General features: G+C 45.5%; 1 pseudogene; it reads left to right on the top strand.

Annotated features, from left to right (window-relative positions):
- Positions 1–15371: 15371 nt before the first annotated feature.
- LOC120653475 lies at positions 15372–17483 on the top strand (annotated as a pseudogene).
- The last annotated feature ends 6917 nt before the right edge of the window (positions 17484–24400 follow it).

Genomic DNA, 24400 nt, shown 5'->3' with positions numbered 1-24400 from the left:
GCCAATCAGGGTGGTAAACTTCCTTGATGAACCCAGCTGCGAGTAGTTTTTCCAGCTCTTTCTTGATGGCTTCTCGCTTGTCCGTTGAGAACCGCCGTAACCGTTGCTTTTTTGGTATTGCTTTGGGGTCGACCTTCAAGGCGTGCTCGATCAACTCCTTGGGCACCCCTGGCATATCCGCTGGTTTCCACGCGAATACGTCTCAGTTGGCCCTAAGGAAGTTGACGAGCTCGAGTTCCTATTTGTCACCCAGTCCTGATCCGATGATGGCTGTCTTGGAGTCATCTCCCTCTTGTAGCTGGATAGTCTTAGTGCCCACACCATTGGTTGGTTTAACCGATGATTGGCTTGGTTTCTTGGAAGGCATCGACTCCATGAGTGAGAGTTCTTTAGCGGCGGCAAGTATTTCGCTGACAGAGCTAGGAACTCGGGTAGTAGAAGCATGATCTATTGCTTCGTTGTCGCACTCGAAGGATTTGAGGAGGTCTCCCCGTAGTGAAAGGACTCCTGTGTTGCCTGGCATCTTGAGGAGTAGGTAGACATAGTGTGGCACTGCCATGAACTTGGCTAGTGCAGGTTTTCCCAAGATGGCATGATAAGAGGACTCAAAGTCGGTTACTTCAAATTTGATGTACTCTGTCCGGAAGTTCTGTTCTGTACCAAATGTGACTGGGAGGGTAACCGAGCCAATTGGAGTAGAGGAATTTACGGGGATGATGCCGAAGAACGGAGCCTTGCTTGGAGTAAGCAAACTCATATAGTTGAGGCCCATCTTTACCAATGTGCTTCCAAAGATTAGGTTGAGCCCAATTCCGCCGTCGATGAGTACTCGAGTAAGCTTGGAGCCCTGAACGACTGGATCGAGCACTAGCGGGATCTTTCTAGGTTCAGTGAAGCTGGTCCACTGATCCTCCCTAGAGAAGGTAATGGGGACCTCGCTATATTTAAGTGGCCTTTGAATTGCTGGTTCGACTGAGAGGATCTCTCTGAGTAGGAGCTTCTGAGCTCGCTTGGAGAAGCTAGAATCTCCTCCAAATATGACATTGACGATGTTTTGCTATTGTTGGAAACCATCACGGTCTTTCTTGTCGTCTTCATCATCTTTGTCTTGTTCTTTCTTTGGAGTAGTTGCAGGTGCCGACTAGAAGGATTTGCGCAGGATCGTGCACTCCCAAATCGAGTGGTTGCTCTTGGAGTGGATTGGACATCTTTTGTTGTGAAGTATCTTGTCGAACTGGTCCTGCGGTTTGTCGCCCTTCTTACCACGTGGTGTGCGATCCATGGTGCCGACAGTGTCGTCAGGCTTACGCTTACGTGTAGGATCCCACTGGTTGCTGGGCCCTCCACGATCGTTCTTGCGGCGGGGAAAGCGACTACATTCTTGCTCCTCTTCATCTGCCCAGTGCTGCATCATGTCACGTAGATCTACCACTGTTTTGGGCCGATTACGCCCAAAGTCGCGGTATAGTGATTGGACGGTGATGCCGCTCTGGAAGTAGTCGATGACGTCGTCGTCGGCGACGTTGGGGATGGTGGCTCTTGTGTCGAAGAAGCGCTTGACGTAGGATCTGATCGACTCGCTTTGTTCTTGCTTGCACATGGACATGGCGTGTCGAGTAGCTACACGGTGTAGCGACCCTTGGAAGTTGTCGACGAAGGCCTTCTTGAGGTCATCCCACGAATGAATGGACTCGCACGCCAAGCTTTCGAGCCACGTGAGGGGTGCAGGCTCCAGGGCCATCGGGAAGTAGAGGACCTTGGTGTTGGTGTCTCCCCCTGCAACACTAACAGCGGTCGAATATAAACGTAACCATTGAGCAGGGTCTTGCTTACCGTCGTACTTCTGGATGTTTGTCAGCTTGAAATCCTTTGGGTACTCGACGTTGACGAAGACACTGCTGAGGGCGGGAAAACGATCGGAGTTGTCTGCAACCTGTGCTCTGCGTCTTGCGTTGATGATGTCCCGTGCGTCCACAATGGAATCGGCTACTTCTTCCCTATTGTTCCCACAATTGTTGTTGTTGCGGATTGGCTGAGGGCTAGGAGCTTGATTTGCTTGTGGTTGGCCACCTCTGGGGCGATGACTACTTGCAACTTCCTGATCCTCTTGGTTTCTTTGGTTCTGCTATTCCTGCTACTGTTGACGTTGGTGGCCTCCGGGGGTACGGCTTGCTTGAGGTATTGCTGTTGCGGTAGCCCTTGATCGCGTACCGTGAAGCGAGGACAGGGGGTTCTGTTTCTCGAGTTGTTCAACAGCGTTTTTGGTGAGATTTATGACTCGTTCCAACTCGGGATTCTGGGGCATCGTCATGAGTCGCAGGGTCGCTTCTGTCATTGCGGCGATCGGTGTTCTGAAGATGGCCACCGCTTGATTTGTTATAACCATTCCTTGACCACCTAGATTACTGTCTGAATGTGATTTGTTTGGACATTAATCGCTGCTAGAGCGCTTAGGAACTTAAACACGATACAACTTGTTTTATAAAAGGAAAATGCGTGAGTGTGTGGGAAGGGAAAAATGTGAAATTTTCGAAAGATGAGTATAGACGGGATGGATAGCACTTCTGTGTGAATTACCAAATGGTGTGCTCATACCCGTGTGGTAGAGCAAGGAAGGGAGATATCCATCATGTCACAACTAAGGACCGAGTTGGTGTGTCATCTCACCTAACTCCACTATCATGCAAACCACTCGACCGTTGAATGGGAAACGGCTTAGCATAAACCCCACTAGTTAGTCTGATAGCCATCAGGAGAGCTGAGAGCAACGGGTGACCAAGGAGAAGGGATATGCTCTGTGTGACTTATGCCCCGGATATACCTCGGTGATAGGTCGATGACCCCTTAGTAGATCCCGTGGTGGCTAGTCAAGTCTAGCTAAGGTGGGTAATGGCTTTGTTGGGATCTGCACTGACACTAAGGTGATCGTGCTGTGGTACCCCGCTTGTGGGGTAAAGTTGCACACCTTTGCAGAGTTAAAATCTATTCGAATAGCCGTGCCCACGGTACTAGGCGAGTTACGGTGTGGTCACATAACTAGTGTTTCTTCTGGGAATGGACGGGTTGGCGTGAGTTGTTTTGGAAAAGTGTCCGGCAGTTGTGCCATGTGCTACGGCGGATGAGGAGTCCGATAGCAACTTAAAACTTGGATCCTGTGAGGATCAAAACTACGGGTTACTCGGTACAAGAAAATTTGCTGGAAAATCCTTTCTTTCAAATGAACCCCTGCATAAAAATTAGCTTTTCGCAAATTAAACCCTAGCCTTATCCTTGATTTACCCTGTGCATTATAACCTATTTATACCCCCTCCGTGGGTGTGGTTGGACTTGCTGAGTACGTTTGTACTCACCCCATTCTTAATTTTTATTGAGGAAGATCCAGACTTCGTTCCCGAAGACGTTGAGTAGAGGTTCCGTCCTGCACCCAACCTTGCCTGTGGATAGGGTCACCCGCAGGAAGTTCCGTATGGCGCAAGACTCTGATGACCCCCTCTTCATAGTTAATATCGTTGTGTGGGTGTTAGTTGTTATCCTCGCGATAGTGGCGCTTCACTGCCCACTTCCGCGTAGAGTTGTACGGTGATGTACCATCTGATGTAATAAAAGTGTTATCAGCCTCCTGGGACTGATATTGTATCACTTTTAAGTCTTCTCTTATGAGGGGATGCTTCAGCTATCTCAGGTTGTGTTCCACCCCACGGTACCATTGTGGTAGGCGGCAGGAGGTGACAGCCCTGTCCGTCCCTCGTAGTCCACCACGTTCGGGTGTTTTCATAGTAGTAGTTGCAGGTTGCTGTTGGACTCCCCTCTCATCCCTTTTTGAAGTTCTTCCTCTTCCAGCCGCTGAAATAGATTAAGTTAGTAATTGGCTCGTTAGCTAGATAGAGTAGTAAGTTATCTGGAGTTAGGCCCTCATCCCTCTTACCTCTTCTCTCTTTGTGTGTCCGGTTGAATAGTTCTAGGTTTGGTTAAAGCTTTACTATTCCTTGGATTCAATATCCCAGGTATACTCCCTGGTGAATGCTACAATCGATCTCTGTGCGCTTGCGGTGTAATTCATTTAGGCTAAGGAGTGCCAACAGATGGCAGGTGACAGAAAGGGCAAGGGCAAGCAGGTTGTGCCGAAAAAGAAGAGAACTCGCGAAGACCATTAGTGGGAGCATGCTCTAGCAGCCGCAGATGCTGCTGATCAGCCCCAGCGCTCAGTTAGGATCAGAGAGCTAGAAGCTCAGGGGGAGACAGAGATTGCACCACAGCAGCTACGCCACTTAGGGTGTACTAGGGGTCAAGAGACGGCTCAGATGACTCCACCCTCACATTTTGTTCCACGGACTCGAGGTGGTGCTACTCAGAGAACAGCAGGTCGTGTTCAGCAGCACCCAGGTAGTGATAGTGAGGCAGAGGCTCAGCTAGGCGGTGACACACCCTCAGAGCCTCCCCTTGTACACCTACTCGACGTCAAGGGGCTACCAGGGTTGAGAGTCAAGAGGATGAGGTATGCATTAGCTGAGACGTGGTTTCTAGAGCAGAGGGATGCTAGATTCGATCGTCACTTCTACACTCTGCTCCATGAGTCATTCTACCACACCTACTGTCAGTTGGATGTCAGGATCAGTGAGCACCACTGACTACACTGGGTCGCTCTTCGTGTTGCAGTAGGGGGAGTTCCTATACTCCCATTCTTCGAGAGGTACCCTGGACTGCCCACACTTTCCGTCTGACGAGGAGGTCAGTGTCCTGTTTTAGCAGCCCTTTCTGCAAGGGACACCGAGGACTCCAGACAGACTTACTCCAGTGGAACACACAGTACACCTAGCTCTTAGGAGGAGTTAGCTCTACGGGCAGGGCTACAACGAGGGGATCACAGCTCTACAGCAGTGGTTGTTAGTTCACATTATGACATGCCAGGATTTCGATATTGTTGATCTTTTCATATGTGAGATTGAGGATGTGATCATAGATGGGATGACAATACACCATCAGCAGCCTTTTGCCCACTGGATTAGTTGGATCCTCGCTCAGCTCAGATAGAATGCCTGTATGGATCAGCTAGAGCAGTCGAGGGCGAGCTTCAAGGAATATTGTCCTACTGCTCCTCGTGACGGTCGTTGTGGCCCGAGAGGCCAGTACAGAGCATAGCAGAGACTCGACGAGTGAGCTTTGGCCGAGGGTAGAGTGGCAGATGATCCTATGGCAGTAGAGGAAGCTTCTCTTGTAGCTACAGATGCCCAGCTCCCTGCTTACTTAGCCATAGACACTGAGGACTCGGAGGACGATGATGACTTCATTCCCACTATTATTGTCCGTCGAGCCGCTCACGACGATGAGGTAGGCACCTCAAGAGCTCGTGATCCAGCTCCAGCACCTCCGGTCATAGCTGCTAAGGTCACACAGCCTAATTCGCTTGCTACCATCCTTCAGCGACTCATAGATCAGCAGAGCAGGTTTGCCGAGGAGTAGCGTCAGCAGAGCGAGGTTCAGACTCAGTAACTAGCTGTACAGGCTCGTCAGCAGGAGGCATAGATGCTCATGTTTTAGGAGATGAGGCAGCAGTAGGAGGCCACACGGCAGCAGCTCCTTCAGCAGTCCCAGATTCAGCAGCAGATGTTTACTTTCTTCTCGGGCTGCCTCGAGACACTCTACCGACACTCTGGTCTGCCCGAGCCTCCGCTCCCTACACCTCTGCAGCTCCAGTACGACCCTGCTGCACCTCCTCCACCTGCTGGCAGCTTCGTGCAGACACCCTTGGCCTCATTCCCGATATCTCCAGTCCTTCAGACCGGGGTGTTTGTAGCTCCAGCTCCAGATCTAGTAATGCAGCAGAGTGTGATGACCAAGGAGCAGCGTGCTTTTTACCTTTAGCAGCAGCAGTTTCTCCAGGGGCTTCTGCACCCCTCAGCTCAGTCACTGCCGATCACGACACTCATGTTTGAGTCACCCTCACAGTCTGAGCCGCTTCGCCCGATAGTCATTCGTCTTCTCCGTTAGACTCTGTTCTCATCACATCTGCACCTTTGACAGAGTCCACGAGTGTTGTTGCAGAGCCAGCCCAATCTTCGGGTCCTACTACTTCAGCAGCTCCACCGACCACTCCTGCCGCGGCTCCCGACTTTTCTGGCGACTCCACGAACGCCGCCGCCACCGAGAGCTTAACCACTGGATCGAGCACGAGGACCCCGCCTTCTCCAGCCCAGGACTAGCTTCACCTTCTTTTTCGGTGCTTTGTTGCCAAAGGGGGAGATAGATAGGGGGAGTAGAGATAGGAGGAGCAGGGTGGTTTGTGGCGTGTATTGGATCTTCATAGTTTTTATGTATGGATATGTCATTTGGATATTGTGTATATTCTCGTGTTGACATGTCTCTACATGTGCTTTAGTTTTAGTAATGCATGCTTGTTTAGTTCCTTGTCTATCTTTTGTCTTACATGTGTTGTTGTTTAGCGCTTTCAATTTCATATCATGTTATCTCTACTTTGTGTTGTGTAAGCATCTAGGCCCTCTAGGTATGTTTCGGTGATTAATGACAACCATTATTGTGACTAATGAGTTTGTGCAGCTTAATGAAATATTATTGGTCATTTGGTCATATGTTAAAGAGGCCCTTCAATTTCATTATTCAAAAAGGCAATCTCCGTATTCAACTCAAGTATGTAACAAGACTAAGGATCTTTCTAGTCCTAAGTGTCACAAGGTTGAGAAGGACACTTAGGTTAGTATAGGTTTTATAGTTTTGTAGAGATCGCACTATTAAGAGGGGTTAAGGCCAAGTAACTTGAGCATGGACATGGTCAATCAAAAATGGATGCACACTATGGTCGCTCAGGTTATTAGAAGTTCAAATAAGTGGTTTTTAACTAATATCTCAAGAATATTTGGATTTCATTCAAGACTCAAATCAGAAAAGGCAAAATCAGAAAAAGTCTATACACCGGTTTGACCAACGACTCCAATTTTCTATACGTCGGTTAAATGCAGTTATCAGAGTCTGGACAAGTACATACACCGGTTAAACCGACGATATTTGAAATTAGCATCGGTGCAGTTGTCCAGAATGTTGGTTTTCCAGGGTGTTTCAAGGTTATATTCACCTGTTAAACCAACGATATTTGAAATCAACGTCGGTGCAATTGACCAGAGAGTTGGTTTTTTCCAAGGATTTCAGAAGTTATACTCACCGGTTAAACCGACGATGGATTCGAGTTAACGTCGGTGCAGTTGTCCAGAGAGTTGGTTTTTCAGTTGATCAGTGGACAACTACACTCACCGGTTAAACCGATGATATGTCGGTTAATCTGCCCGAGTTGTAACGGCTAGTTTTCCAAATGGGAAGTTTACATTCATCGGTTAAACCGACGATGACTTTTGGAGGACCGTCGGATTAACCGGCGTTGCGTACTTTTCTGGCAGATTTTCTCCAATGGCTCTATCCGCGTGAGCTGCCTATATATACCCCTCCAATGGGTCATTTTGAGCTCTCTTGACACCAGGCAACATTCATACACTCATACTATTGTTGAGAGCCACCTTGAACTTCATATTCCACACATTTGATCTTTCAATCATTCAAGAAGCAAGACTAAGGACTTGAGTAGAGAGAAACTTGTGTGCATCCGTTCTTGGTGATCGGTTTTTGCTCAAGTGAAGGCCCTAGCTTGTTACTCTTGGTAATTGGCAGCACCTAGGCGACCTTGGTGATTGAGGTGTTTCTTCCGGAGCTTGCCAAGTTGATTGTGGGAGCCCGAAGAAGTTTGTACGTGGCTTGAGTTCCACCACGCTGGGATGGTGAACGGAGACTCTTAGTGAGCGCCCTCGTCTCGGTGACATGGGAGGTGACAAGACTCTTAGTGAGTGTCACAACGTGGATTAGGGGTGTGTGCCAACACATCGACACCACGGGAAAAAAATCCGGTTGTCTCTTGCCCACTCTCTACTTTCAAGCACTTACTTTCATGCAATTATTCATGTGCTTGACCTTAGAGATCATAACTTAGTTCTACCATGCTTAGTTTCATATCTTGTTGTATTCTTTATAGCTTGTGTAGTTTGCTTAGTTAGCCGGTTGGTGAATTCAGCCTTACTAGGATTGCATAGGTTAAGGTTGCTTTATTTTGTTTTAGAAATTTGAAAAAGGCCCAATTCACCCCCCTCTTGGTCCATCGATCCATACATGTTGTCATCAATCACCAAAAAGGGGGAGATTGAAGTGCATCTAGGCCGATAGATGCATATGGTAAGTTTCGGTGATTAATGACAAAATGTGAAAGGAGACCCCTCAATTCAAACAATCATGCGTGCCAAGGACTCATTTTTGAAGATCAAGGACCTTTTTAGTGTCAAGTGTCACAAGGAGATGAAGAACACCTAATTTAGTTAAAGTTTTACAGTTTTTAGTTCTTGACCGTACTATTAAGGGGGGTTCTTGAGTTAGTAGCTTGACCGAAATTGAGTTGGCCCTAGAAATCTAGCACACATGCTCAAACTCAATTCAAGATAGCTCAAATAAGTCAAAACAATACTTGGAAGAAGAAAGAATCGAAGAAAGAATCAACTCCAAGTCAATTTAGCAGAAAACCAGGAAAAACAGTTGCACCGGATAAACCGATGCCTGACCATCGGTGCATCTGGAGGTCACCGGATAAACCGACGCCTCCACATCGGCTCAATTTCCAGTTCAGAAAGAAATCAAGTCAAGAAACCCTAAGTCACTGGTTTGACCGATGGTTCCATGACATGCGTCGGTCTAATCAACATACTATTGCCTAGAGAGCATGTTTTGGATGGATGAAACTTCGCTACAGCACTAGTTTAACTGACGGTCGACAAACAGGCGTCGGTGTATTGAATATACTATTACCCAGAGAGCCTGTTTTCCTACAATCAAGATTGGCTTCAGCACCGGCTTGACTGATGCACCATCAGAGCATGCATCGGTGCAATGACGCAGGCCTGTGCAATGACCTGAGGCCACCCAAGAGAAGAGAAGAGAGTGCTTTGAGCCAAGAGATGAAGATCTAGAGCTTGAAATTATTCCAAACTTGAAGAAATCAACCATTCAGAGGGTAGCAAGTGTGCTTGAGCTTAGTGCTAACTTAGTGAGGGTCAAGCGAAGTCTTGAGAGCTTGTTGCTCTTGGTGTTTGACGGCACCTATACGGTCTTGGTGATCGGGTGGTTCTTGGTGAGCTCTTAAAGTTTGTGGGAGCCCCAAGAAGAGAAGATTGTACACAGTGTGAAGTTCACCATTCCAGAGATGGAGAAGGAGCATTCTTAGTGAAGACTTGCTTCTTGGTGGGGCAAAGGAGCAAAACCCTTGTGTAGGTGCTCCAACATGGACTAGGGGGGAGCGTCAACTCCTCGATACAACAGAAAAAATCCAGTTATCTCATGTTACATTCTAGCATTTAAATTGGCTTGTGTTTGATCTTGCTCTTAGTTGCTTGCTCCTGGACTGGAACTCTCCATGCTAGTGTGATTTATTGACTAGGTTGATTATTTGCTAGTGTGATCTTCACTAGGAAAAATGACCACGTTAGTGTGTTTTCCAACCTAGGTTCACGATGCTAGTGTGCTCTAGTTGATAGGTTTCAAATTTGTAGATTGGGCAATACTAGTGCTAGGTTAAGGACTAGCTAGAAATTTGAAAAAGTCCCAATTCAAACCCCCCTTCTTGGGCATCGATCCTTTCAATTGGTATTAGAGCTTAGGCTCTCTTTGATAGGCTTAAAATCCTAAAGATGGCCCCGAGGAGTAGTGGACCACCAAAGCTCGATGGGAGAAACTATAGCTATTGGAAAGATCGCATGGCGGGTTATGTTGAGGCTCTCCATATCATATGTTGGGAGGTCACCGATAAAGCTATTGTTGGTGATTGGAGTGATGATCAAACCAAGTATAATGCTAGAGCCAAGAATGCTTTGTTTGATGCCCTTAGTGAAAAGACTTTTGTTGTTGTTGATGCAGGCTTCACTGAAAAGAACAATTTCTTCTTCTTGGTTTAACCAACCAAGACTAGGAGAGAGGGGAGAACCATATATACGAGCAGAGAGTGAAAGTGACCATGCCCAAATTATCAAACTTTTCGATAGCTCGATCCCTTGACTTTTACGAGGCCTCCACTTCCAAGGAACAGGGAAACTGAGAGGAGCCTGCACACAACCGGCATCTCGGAGTCATCAATCGCTACAGTCAAGTTATTCCTAGCTAGTATAGCTCGCTCTAGTTGAACGTTAGACTTCTAGAAATGCCTGTACTGCATGGCCCGTGCTGCCACACTTTGCCATGGACAGAACAGGTTCTGAAACTCGAGAGCAACGGTGATGGCACAGTGAAGTCCGAGCGTCCCAGCAGTGGGCTGCTATAGCTAGGGTGGTAAAGGGCCCTCAAATTTGGCCTAGATAATATAAAGGCCGGGCCTTAAAAGGGCCGGCTCTAATCTTATACAACTTTGAGCTAAAAAATTAAAAGGCCAAATTGGACTGTGAAGTAGCCACTAGGGCCATGGCCCATTACCACCCCTAGCTACAGCCTACAAGCCTAAAACTAACGGACACTCATTGGTAGTTAGCTCAGCTTACCGTGTGGCCATGAGTAGAGTAGCGGCCCTATGTATGATTCCTACCATGCGTCGCCGCTCATGATGTACGCTCGCCAAGAATCACATCAGAGTCGATATGGTCTGGAAATTCTGCACCGACAGGAGACTAGAGACTGGAGAGGCTCCTCCTATGAGTCAAGGCCTGATGGTTTCATCCTATTCCTATATTTCCAAATGCATTGACCTGCACGCAGCACGCTCTTCCAACATGTCGGGCCGTGCTCCGCGTGCTACCGTGAGTCCGTGAGCAGCGGGCGCATACGCCGGCGTAGCAACTAGGGTGCCCGTGTGTGGCTCGATCGGACTAGCCATCATGTGTTGCAGAAAACATGGGAGTCGGGTGAGTGCCGGAGGGAGACGCGGGCCGGGTCCCAAATCCCAACCAAACATCACCATTCACAAGTAACGTAGCATGGATCGGATGTACCATGGCTAAACTTAAGGTTTGGAATAAAAAGGCTAAGTAGAGTTCTTATTATTTTGAACAATACTATGATTTTACAAAATCACACGATTCGTGCCCTCAAACACCTCATGATCGTTCAAAACCCACGGGTACGATTTAGTATTTCCTAGATCTAAAAGAAAAGGATCTGATCAAACTGAGCCGCAGTGAATTATGAATGTGTTCATGTATTATATATCAATCTTTCTACTTCCATTACAGCACATTCCAGTCCACTGTATAAATAAATTAGTTTTTTTAGATGCACTATTTTTTTTGAGATTGATGCACTAACCTTATCTAGAACTGCATCCTGTAGTTTTTTTAGGGATGGGGAACTGCAGCCTTGTACTCATTTGGGCCTATTTCTAGGTAGGAATAACCACTGTTCATTTGGGCCTGGCCTAGTGATACAGCCGGGCCCAGTTGGGCTGCATCCTTTGAAGGAATGGCCGCAGCTGCCCACCAGCCTCCGTCATATCCGCGGCCGAAGCCCCCCTATTTAACCCCACGCCCTAGGGTTTCGCTCTCTTTCCCTGTGATACCGAACCAGAAGAGTGGCAGCGCGGACAGACTAGGAGGAGGCAGAGCAGAAGCAGTCGGGTCAACCCACCGCCACCACCATGGGTGAGCACCCGCCTGTCTTCCCTTCTCGTTCTGCTTGTGCTGCCATAGTGCCCAGAGACTGTCTTGTTTGAGAAATGCTAATGGCGGCGGCAGCGGTTGCTTTGGATGTGTCCGTGCAGGTATTGTGGAAGAACCGCCAAAATTAATAGATGAAACAATTAATACGCACTTCAAACGGAGTAATATGATAGTCTGTCGGGTAAAATCCCGATAAAACCACTGTATTTCCGATCGAAACAACATACCTCACTCGAAGGTGAGCCCAGAGATTACAATAGCCATAAATTTACAATACAAATTCAATAGTAAAAGTTATTACAAATTGATTTTGAGAATTCAAATAGGGTACCTCAGAAATTTGAAAGTAGATAAGTTCTTCAGAGTTTATAAACAGCGGAAAAGAAAACGATATCTAGTGATGATATATGACATCATGATGAAGCCCGTACATGACGTCAATCTCACCAAGCATTCCAAAAATTACCTGAAAACAAAGCCACAAGGAAGACTGAGTATACTAATATTCAGCAAGACTAACCCGACTAAGGGTATATAACAGCCCTTTAACTAGACATGTAAGGTTTGTGAAGGCTCTAGGGTTTCTTTTGCTGAAAAGCAACAAAGAGTAAGTCCTTAATTTCAAATTTTAGCTTTCAATTTCTAGTTTTATTAATTATTCTAGGTAAGCATCTATCTATACAAGCATGGCAGAGAAATTATTTGCATCCAACAAGATTGAGTATCATCATTGTTCCACTTCTTACTCTATGTGGCAAAGAGATTAAGTAGTCTCAATATTCGTGAGCGGCGGAACAGTTCGAACCGAATTTCAATCCTCGCAAGGTAAACCTAACACACACGCTTGGAGCACTATCGAGTCACTCCCAAACAACCTTTTGCCTTTCATTCCGGTTCGTGGATCAGGGCCACTCTCCCCGACTATAGGACACCAACCTCGTCTCTCATAGCCGTGGTGTAGCGCTACAATTTCCATATCATTCATTCTGTCCATCCTATCCCTAAGAGAGAGTGGGAGGTATGTCCACTTGGAGTGTCGATTGGTTACTAGGCTTACCGTGTGCCATATTTACGGCATGTGGCTAGTACTTTCAAACGCTTAATCAACACTACCACACACTACGGCCTTAGCAAATTCAACTACACAGGAGGGATATAACCATGAATCTCGTAACCAAATCCTGTCCGTGGTCTTTATAGTGATTGCAAAAATTTAAACAATCAACTCCTATAAAGCTCGTGAGTGACAGGCAATCACTCGACTTTTACCGGTCCTATTAGCATAGCATCTCGTCGAACTCAGTTTCTAGTATTCAATCAATAGGTACCTAGGATTATGCATCTAAAGTTTTCATTCAACTCCAATAACTTAAATGCACAGATAAAAAGAAACAAAAGTTGCATAATTTAAAATAATCGTATTATGCACGAGGACTTGCCTTCAGTGGCGTCTATAAAGTCAGTAGGCTTTAACTCTTCCGAATTGGAGTTCGAGACTTCAGTTAGTTCCATAATATTGGTCTGGGCTTCAGAATTATCCCCGTCTGGTTTCTGGATGAGTTCGTATGTTCCGTCTGCTAGCGATATTGGTTCTATATGCAATGCAGTAGTTAAAATTTAGTGAAGTGCTTGAGTATAGCTTTCCTTCACTAAAAGGTTGTTATCCAATAAAGTGAACATTTAAGATTAACTTAAAAGTTTTACTTTACTTGGCAATGGTTTATAGAGTAAAAGGGAACACAAAGAACTCCATAAAATAACAAAACTAATTACACTAAGAAGCATGGGTTGAAGAAAAAGAAAGGGTAGTTCTATTTAGGAACATAGGGTGGGTTGAAAGTTGAATTCAAATTTAGAATTTGAATTCAAAAGAATTTTAACAACTAGGGCTCATAAATTCAAACATAAACTTGAAGTTTATAAGGAAAGATCATATATATAAGTCAAGCTCAAACATAGAGTTCATTTTAATAAAAACAACACTAGCATATATGAATTAACTTTAAAACTCAACATATAATTCAAAACTCAAACTAAACAGTACAAAAATTCTCCCAAAAATTATCATAAACTATTTGTGATCAGTAGAGCTCATGATAAAAAGATGACCCTAAGAAATTACCAAAAACATGCTTTAACAAGTGCATATTCTAGAAATAAATAAAGTACATGAAATCATGAGCAAGAGTCACGCGCTGGGGTTATAAAATTTTCACAAGAACATACATAGCCTATAGATCACATGGTTCAAAAATCAAGTCCATCACAGCTATGGTTCAAGAGATTAAATTAAAATACTCCTTTCCTAACAATTAATCTAGAGCACACAATATAAGGTTTCAAACAAACTTTAGAAGTCAAAGTCATAGAGCTAGTTAAGAGGAACACAATAAAATTTATTTGACATTTTTCTGATTTTTCTACTAATTACTACGAATTTTGAAAGTTCACAAGATGGAAAGGAAAGGGGCTTTGTAACTTTTGCAGAAAGGGCCCTCAAAAGATTTCGGGCCAAGCAATCAAGCCCTTGGCCGGAGTCAGAGCAGGGAAAGGAGGTTGACCGGCCAAATCCGGCGAGGAGGGTCACCGGCGGTGAGAATGAAGGGGCCAGGGGTGTTCAGCAGTTTGAGGCGCACATGTAGGTGGCTTGGATCGGACTTGGGGTCGGGCGGACAAGGCAGTGCGGCGGAGCAGTAGCCCGCCGGCGAGGGAGGCGGCGCTGGGCGGAGTTCTGGTGAGGGAGTGGAGGGGCAGCTGGGCTGGGAAGATTCCAGGGAAGATAGAGAAGGTCGTGGAGTGTTCGAATTGGGCAAGGCTGGAGTGGAGGCTATGTTCCGCGGCGAGCTCAGAGCTCGGGCGGCAATGGCGTGCAAGGCGACGGTGGATTTCAAGGCCAGGGCCGGTTGGGGCTATATATAGCCAACGGAAAGGGAAGGATGGGCACTCCGGGAAAGGGATGGGCTCCTCCGGGCCGTGGGTGAGCTCCCAGAGGTGGGGCTGGCTTTCCAGCGGGCGGCCGGCGAGGCGGCTCGAGAGGACGGCGTGGCGCGTGCGCAGGGTGCCAGGCAGAGGCGGTTCAAGGGCGGTGGGGTCTTGCTCGCGACGCGTGGGGCGGCGCGGGGCAGCTGGCGGGCGGGGAAGGTCGGCGCGGCTAAAACGGCGGTGAGGGGCGGCGCCCCTGTTTCTGCTGAGAGAAGCAGAGAGGAGGAAGAAGAAGGGTGGTTTGGTAATTTTCCAAAAGTTTTAGGGGGCTAGCTGTAAAGTAAAATTTTCCTTTGATCTAGGGCTCAGATGAAAAAGTGTTCAACATGAAAGTTGTGTAGTTTTTCAAATTCTATAACTTTCATGTTGTGCAAAAATTCACTAGGTCAAAGAATTTGAAATTATTTTGAAATCCGCCAAATCTTTTAAAATGCAAAAGAACACAACTTAGTTTTTAAAATTGCAAGGGTAGCCCTAAGCATAAATATATCTTTTTATGAGGGTAAAAGTGAAAAACAAAAATGCATTTTAACCCCTCACAAAATTTGAAATTTTGCCTTTTGCAAAACTGTTTTGTAAAAAGGACTCTGCACTTTTCCAAAATTACAAAAATACCCTTGCTATGACAAATATGGTTTAAATTTTTAAATAAACACAAACACAAAAGCTATATTTTTAACCCATAAAACCTGAATTGTCACAGGTATCTCATGTGACTCGATGCACAAGCGCCGGGCCACCGGTGGGAAGCGGAAGTCCTGGAGGAAGAAGCGAAAGTAACAACTCTTTTCCTCTCCTATTCTTTCATTTGGATTTGTGTGGGTGTGCAAAGGTTTGTAGCCTAGTCAAGTAGTTGATAAGATCAATTGTATAGGGTTTGATATCTTTGCATTTCAATCTCTCAGTGGATCTTGAAGTGTTTTCGGTTATAGGAGCTGATCTGAGTTGTATCGTGTTTAGTTTTGTCCTCGACGTAACTTTGTGAACTCTAGGTTTTACCCAGTTGGTACCCCCTAATTATGCGGGGTTTTTTAGTTCCATCGTAATGAGTTATCTGTGAGTGTTAAATAGATTATCGTAATGCTTTTGATGAAACTAACAATTGTGAAAATGAAGCAGATCTATCATGTCGTTTCTATGTTTAATTTAAAATTTTCAGAAGGCAAACTAGTTTAGAATTTCTGGGAATTGTTTGGATAACCTGTGATGAAAGTGTTCAGCTTTATAATTGTGTTATATGATATGTAAGCTTTATTTTTAGGGTCAGTTGGATCCATGCCACTACAATTTCACGAAGTTGGATTTCATGTTGAAATCCATGCCATTGAGTGGCATGATTTTCAACGTGAAACCCAATTTCACGGAGTTGTCGTGGCATGAATCGAATTTTCCCTTATTTTTATTACTACTAAATGAACCATAAACCTTTATTTGCATTTAGTTACAAGTAATCTATGCAGTAAAATTCATATGATTTGTCAGCTGTCAGGATCATGCTCAGATGTAATACTGGGTATGATGGGAATTGATGTCAGCAGCTCATTCTAGAAGAATTAGATCAAAATGATTGCATATTATTGTGAACAAACTTATTCAGTTTCTCATTTGTCTTGAAGGTATGAGCTCGGCCGCCAGCCAGCCAACACCAAGTTGTCAAGCAACAAGACGGCGAGGAGGGTCCGTGTCCGAGGAGGTAATGTGAAGTGGAGGGCTCTCCGCCTAGATACTGGTAACTACTCATGGGGAAGTGAGGCTGTTACCCGCAAGACCCGTATCCTTGATGTGGGCTACTATGTGTCAAACAATGAGCTCGTGAGGACTCAGACCTTTGTGAAGAGCGCCATTGTGGAAGTTGATACTGCCCCATTCAAGCAGTGGTACCTAACACACTATGGAGTGGACATCAGTAGGAAGAAGAAGACACCTGCTGCCAAGAAGGATGCTGCTGAGGTATGTTTCCTCGCAACTGAAAGTTTATTACTGACTTTGTCTTCTGTAAGGAATTGGCTTCACTGTTCAGACACTATATTTTGTTGATTACAAATAGCAGCTCATCCTAAGCACTCCACCTGTCTTGCAGATTTTTTTATAAACCTCTTCCTCTACCCACCTGTTGTGTGAATAGCTTGTTTATCCATTTCTTTGCATGTTTAGGTTTCTATATGAAAGATATTAGAGTTGATTACTTTCAATGAATGTATTTCGGTAGTCTTTCCCAGAATACTATGAGTAATAGTTCTAGTTAAATTCCTTTTCCTTTACTCTAGAGGATATATGTGATGGTTTTTCCCTCAGCGGATCATTTATTTTTTGAGGTGCATTAATGTAGGGATAAGAGTGTGAGGCTGCAGCTGAGGAAGCAAAGAAGAGCAACCACGTCCAGAGGAAGCTTGAGAAGCGTCAGCAAGGACGCATGTTTGACCCCCACATTGAAGAGAAATTTGGCAGTGGAAGGCTGTTGGTGTGCATTTCATCCCGCCCTGGGTAGTGTGGCAGAGCTGATGGGTATGCAATATCAGAATTCTATTTTTTCTTTATTAGAACTTTTATCTGTCTGTATAATCAACATCAATATTGCAGCATAAAATGGAGCGTTTGTTTGTAGCATATGATGAAGCCATCACGATTGTATCTAGAAATGCATATATGTTGAGCAGCTGCACTTTGCTTGTCACTAGATTTTACCATCTATATATTATTACAGGCAGCTACTTACAATAGCCTTTTCTTTTGTATGACAGGTACATCCTTGAGGGTAAAGAGCTTGAGTTCTACATGAAGAAGCTCCAGAGAAAGAAGGCCAAGGGTGCTGCAGCTTAGGGCATTGTTACGGATGTTCTACTCTGGGGGTGGCCGATAAAATATTTATTATGGCTTTTTTGTTAGTATTGTCAAGCGCAGAGTGTTATGCTGGTGTTTTGCAGACCTGATGAGCACATTATTTTATTATGTTTGTGCTGCAACAGTTTCTGTCCATAAAGAAGTTTCCGTTTATCTATGAGATGGCCGTGGAATACTTTCATATTTATATTTTTATTACTTGATAGCTACAGCCTTGGTTAAAATATGTTTCGAGCTTAAGAACTATCACTGTAACAAGATCAGGGGAGCACATTGTCCTTTCAGCTCATGTTTTCATCAAAATTCAACAAAAGCCAAAACCTCTGGTCTTACGCTTTTAACTCGGTGGCATACTTAATACGACACTCACTATTTAACTAGTCATCCTGAGTTTATTTATTCGCGGTTAATGTACCTGTAGAAGATTGACAATATATATCCATAAACCTTTCATGCCGGCACTCACGAAACCATTCCCATTCATTACCGATTACTATAGAACCGGCATCCATACAATTTCCGCCGTATGGACAACATTAAGCTTACGCTACAAAACAGCGTATTGTCTGAGTACCATCGTAGATGGGGAATTAAATTCCAATTTGGGGCCATTGCTCCCAATGTAATCAACCGATGGTTGGTATATTGGCAGCAGCTCAAGTAGTCCACTGCTTGAGCTCAGCGTTCGGCTCACATCACCGACGGGAAGGTCAGACTCTCTCAGCTGACTAAGGATCCTTACCGTTCTTACCATCGCGTAGGTGCATTGTTACAGAATTTAAGTACTGAATTGAAATGCTGAAAGTAATGTGCTGAAAGTCAGTCATATCATATAAGCCACCTTATCATCGTACCCTTAATTACCTAGGCTTTACGTCCTAGGCTCTTCCTTAGTAATCCAACACATTTTTGCAAACTTGATAATTTGAAGTCAAATGTGAAAGGTTTCTTGTTTAGAAAACCCTGTCGTAGTCTCTAGTATACTTTGTTTGGCTCTGATGCCAGCTGTGGCGGAACCACCCGAAATAACATGGATTAAGTGCGCTAACCATTGTTGCAAGGCAACTCTGATCCAACTTGCACGAACCTCGGCAGTTCCTCGAGTAAACTCACGATTAAAGCCACAAAAAACTGGGATCGAACAAGCAATCACTCACACAAAGGCGAGCCCAGAGAGTACAACAACACGCATTTCATACATCACAGAGTATTGCAGCGGAATTTAATTATTACAAACCAGTTCTGAAAATAAGACAGGTACTACATAAGTTCCAACCACTACAGTTCATCAGAGTTCATTATTCAGTGGAAGGTAAATAAAGACAATAGCTAACGAACACATGACATCTCGATAAAGCCCGTACAAGACATCACTTGGGTCCCACTCAACAGACCAACCCGGAGGCAAAGTACATGGCCAAGTCAAACCAACAATCAAGACTTCAAAGTCATCACCTGAAAACAATGCCACAAGCAAGGCTGAGCATACTAATACTCGGCAAGGCTTACCCGTCAACGGATATACCTTACTCCACTAAACTAGACATGCAAGGTTGTAAAGCTCTGGGGTTTCTTTTGCTGAAAAGCAACAAAGAGTAAGTCCTTATATTCAAGTTTTATCTTCAATACTCTATGTTGATTAAACCAGTCTAGATGAGCATCTGTCACTAAACAAGCATGTTGGAATAAAGCACTAAGCATACATCCAAATTATCATCACCATCATATTCCACTTGTTACTCTATGTGGGAGAAGTGTTAAGCAGTCTCATTGACCGTGAGCGGCGGCCGATTCGAATCGAGTTCTTAACCTTGGAAGGCAAACCTAACACACACGCAAGGGGAACGAAGTCACACATGCAATAATTTCCCTTTCTTCCCCGTTCGTGGATCAGGGTCATCCCCTCGACTACAGAGTACGGCTACTCTGCACCCGCATGTTGCGCTCATGAGAACTTCATTCAAAGAAGGTGAAAGTAAAGTCCACTCGCGGGTCCAATCAGGTAGTTAAGCTTACTGATTACCATATTTCTTGGCATGTGGTTAGTACGTTGAAAAGCTTAACAAATTGTACCACACACTACGGCCTTAGCAACTTTTCCTTGGTTTTCCGAAACGAGAGAAGATGATTTCATGAAACATCTTCCTCGCATGCTTGGCATCTGCAGCTCGGCAGGGTAACACTTCCACCCACTTGGAAACGTAGTCCATAGTGACCAGAATGTACTCGCAATCATGGGACTTATGGAATGGTCCCATGAAGTCAATACCCTAGACGTCGAACAGTTCCACTTGGAGATTACATGTGAGGGGCATTGCGTTGCGAGCAGTGATGCCTCCCTGCAGCTGGCATCTTCGGCACCTTCGAATAAAATCTCTGATGTCTTCATACATTGTGGGCCAGAAGAAACCACTTTGCCAGATTTTTGCTTGTGTTCTGAAAGCTCCAAAGTGGCCTCCATACGCTGCAGTATGGCATTTCTCTATGATCTGTACCCCTTCTGCTGTAGGGACACATATCCTCAACAATCCATCCGTACACACCCTGTACAGGTACGGTGGATCCCAAAGGTGACGTCTGCTCTCGAAGATCAGCTTTTTCTTGTTTTCCCCAGGTGGTACATAACCTGCAACCATGAAATTCACGATGTTTGCGTACCATGGGTTGGAGTCCGTCACCTTGAATAGCATGTCGTCACGTAGGAAGTCATTGATTAGTGGTTCCTGCAGGTTAGTAACTTGCATTCGTGACAAATGATCAGCTATAGTTTTCTCTACTCCCTTTTTATCTTTTATTTCCAGGTCAAATTCTTGGAGTAGGAGTATCCACTGAATCAAACAGGGTTTAGCATCTTTCTTGGTGAGCAAATATTTCGAAGCTGCATGGTCAGTATAAACAATAACTTTTGCTCCAACCAAGTAAGATCTAAACTTATCAATAGCAAAAATAACTGCAAGGAGCTCTTTTTCAGTGGTGGCATAATTTAATTGTGCTCCTGTCAGAGTTTTGCTAGCATAAACAATAGCATGATGCTTCTTATTTTTGGTTTGGCCTAAGACCGCACCAACGGCATAGTCGCTAGCATCACACATTATTTCGAACGGGAGGCTCCAATCTGGGGGTTGAATGATTGGAGCCAAGATGAGTGCCTTTTTTAAGATTTCGAAGGCTCTAAGGCACTCATCCGCGAACTCAAAGGGCGCATCCTTAGCTAAGAGGTTCGTAAGGGGTCTAGTGATCTGTGAGAAGTCTTTGATGAAACGACGATAGAACCCCGCATGACCTAAGAAGCTACGGATCCCTTTGACATTCGCTGGAGGTGGGAGACGTTCTATAATGCCAATTTTGGCATTGTCCACCTCAATCCCCCTTTCGGACACAAGGTGTCCAAGGACGATGCCTTCACGGACCATGAAATGACATTTTTCCCAATTCAGCACTAGGTCCTTTTCTTGGCATCGTTGCAAGACCCTGTCTAAATTTTCTAGACAATGATCAAATGTTTTTCCATGGATAGAGAAATCGTCCATGAAGACTTCCATGATTTCCTCGATCATGTCTGAAAAGATAGACATCATGCACCGCTGAAAGGATGCAGGAGTGTTACAAAGCCCGAAAGACATCCTGCGATAAGTATAGGTTCCGTATGGGCAAGTAAACATGGTCTTGCTTTGGTCGTCAGGGTGGATGGGAATTTGGTGATAACCGAAATACCCATCAAGGAAACATAAGAAAGAATGTTTGGCCAACCACTCTAACATTTCGTCAATGAAGGGCAGCGGGAAGTGGTCTTTCTTTGTTGCCGAGTTATGTTTTTGATAGTCTATGCACATCCTCCAACCCGTGACAGGTCGTTGAGGTATAAGTTCGTTCTTGTTGTTCTCAACGATCATCATACCTCCCTTCTTTGGCACAACTTGTACCGGGCTTACCCACTCGCTATGTGGCACGGGATAAATGATCCCAGCTTGCAAGAGCTTAAGGACCTCTTTCTTAACGACATCTCTCATCGTATTGTTTAGCCTACGCTGAGGCTCCCTAGAAGGTGTGCAGGTAGAGTCGATAGGGATACGATGAGTGCAAAGGGTAGGACTGATTCCTTTCAGGTCCTTGAGTGAGTAGCCAAAGACGGGTCTATGCTTTTCTAATATGGTAAAAGCTTAGTTGTTTCCTCGTCGGAAAGGTGACTACTGATGATAACGGGAGTTTGCGTGTCACCATTGAGGACAGCATAGAGAAGGCCATCGGGAAGGATTTTTAGCTCTATTGGAGGTCGTGTTGGCTTCTCATGAATGGGTAGTTCTAGCTTTTCCTCTAAATTGCCCTCTTCTTGGATGAAGAGTTTAGCATCTCTTTCTAAAGAGGGCTTAGAATTGTTGTCGGGCATGACAGCCAACACCTTCTCACTGGGTCCTTCTTGGGGAACAGATTTGGGCCATGGAGTTTTTGGCTTGGCCGATAGACAACATGAAAGGTTTCCCCCCAAGAGACACCTTCGGTCCTCCTAGATCAGAAACATCTAGGAAGAGTTTTTCTACGGGATGCCCTATCAATATGTCGAAGTCCTGGACTTCGAAGACATGGAAGTCTAGAGCGATCTCTATTTCCTTGTGCCAAACTAGCACTTCGTGCATAATCCCAATCCCTCTTAATGTGGAACGTGGCCCAGTTCTAAGGGATTTTGTAGTTGGAGTAACACGTCTTTCGCCTAAGTGATAAGAAGAGAACAAGGCAGAAATAATGTTTACTCCAACCATGGGATTGTAAAAAGCCATGACTGCAGTCCATTCTATGGAACATGGAATGGTTAAGGAGGGGGCATGAATTTGAATTATTTCGAAAGATGTTTCCCCTTCCTATACCCATTCGTTGCTCATAGCGGTTACCCTTTTTACGGTCTCTTTAAGGGAAGCCTTATCGAGACCGCTCCGTGGGTCTAAAGGGACTGGAGGCCTTTTCTGGAGGGGATATAATGTGGTATTGCCAAAGTCATAGAATATATCCTCCTCAATGTTAAACGGGAATTCCGGAGGCAGAATTTCTTCCTCCTCCGGGTCTTCTGGTTCAGGGGAAGGTTCGGTCGGTGATTCGTCATGGGTTACTAAAGAGTGAATGGGCTCGGCTATCGAAACTTCCTCCTGGCTTGAAGGTTGTACTACTGGGAGGGGTTCTATGAAGGAGGTGTTTTCCAGGATACGATCCAGGAGTGCCACCCCTTCGGAAGTGGTTTTATAGGCAAAAGATCCCCCAGCGGTGATATCAAGCTGTTGGGCTGTGTCATTGTTCAGCCCCAACTAGAAGTGCTGAAGCAGCACATGGTTGGGAATGGACAAGTCTGGGCCGGCATGTGTGAGTTGTGAGAATCTAGCCCAGGCTATCCCAAGGGTCTCCTTCTCATCCAGACGAAAGTCGAGGATTTCTTTACGCAGGGAAGTGATGCAAGAAATAGGGAAGAATGTGAGACAGAACCTGTTCCGCAATTCCTCCCATTCTCCGTTTACCTTCCCTACATTATGGTGTACCATTGTTTCACTTTCTTAGCAAGGGAGAAAGGAAATAACTTCCACCGAAGTGTTTCTTGTGCCATGCCTGCAATGGACAAGCAAGAGCACATCTGCTCGAACTCTCGTAGGTGATGGTTGGGATTTTCTAGTTCATATCCTGAGAAGGGTTGTTCCCGGACCATGGCTATGAAGCTAGGGTGGAGTACAAAGCCAGAAGCTGTGATTGGCTTGGATGACTGTGGTAGCTCTAAGAACTCGCCCGAGGGAGCAGAGAGTTGGTGGATAGAAAGGGTGTCCATGGAATAAGGATAAAAAGAAAAGAAAGGATAAAAGAAAAGATACACGAGCAACTAGGTTCGAAGACAACTACGGCAACCGTTCCCCGGCAACGGCGCTAGAAATGCTTGTTGGTATTTCTTAACTCTTACAGAGAAGTCCGCAAGCACACGAAAATACTACTGTAGCACTTCACCCGGGAGTATTCAGGGTATCGTATTTTCCACGAGGAACGGGTGTGTAACTGTCTTCTAGCTAGATTACCCTGATGAAGATAAGAGATAGAGAGACCTTAGGGTAGTGTGATTCTGATCCAAGGATGGGTTCTAGGAATGATACACTGATGTTTCCACTCATTCACTTCAGGCACCGGTCTGACCCTGGTCTGCCAAGGAATATCCGGTATCGCTCTATGTCGAACCCAGCCGGGGGGGGGGGGGGGAGTGCAACCATGCAGACTGTCTCCGTAGTAGACGGACAGGCTGTCACCACCTGCCGTCTACCCCACAATATCAGCTGAGCTCGAGACAAACAAAGGTAATATAAGGCTAGAGTCGCGCAGGGTTATTCCGTCTTTATCAGGGGCCCTCTTCTAGAGTATCCGCTACGAGAACGGACGATGAACCTACGAACTGAATGAGAACAAAAGAGTAACTTAGCTAGAACTCACCGAATAGAAGAACCCGATATGTACTCCAACTGTACCATATCCGTAGAGGTACAAAGCTAAAGAGACGCCGACAAGTCCGGTTCTTCTCCGCACTCCTTCCTCACACACTCCCTAGGCTAATGATACAAAGAGGTGGAGCCTCTCTTCTCTTCTCCTTCACAGGTGAAATGGTGTGTGTGTGTGAGAGGTGGTGGGAGGCCCCTTTTATAGTCTTCAGAGTCGGTTCCCGCCAAAAGCATATATGGAAGGTAATCTGGAGGAGTAGGGTGCACGCCACGTCAAAATGCACCTGGACGGGCTACTGGCTAGGTTCGGCCGAACCCTGGGTTCGGCCGACCCCACCTGGCAGCAACTCGTCCCTATCTTTCTCGGGGAGTCTGATATGTGGGCCCTTGTCAAGATCCCGTGGTGCATTTGCCTTGGTTCCCCTGTTTACTCTGACTTGT

Source organism: Panicum virgatum, chromosome 1N (assembly GCF_016808335.1).
Source record: "Panicum virgatum strain AP13 chromosome 1N, P.virgatum_v5, whole genome shotgun sequence".
NCBI lineage: Eukaryota > Viridiplantae > Streptophyta > Magnoliopsida > Poales > Poaceae > Panicum > Panicum virgatum.
Note: the sequence above shows the minus strand (reverse complement) of the source record. Positions and strands in the feature narration are given on the sequence as shown.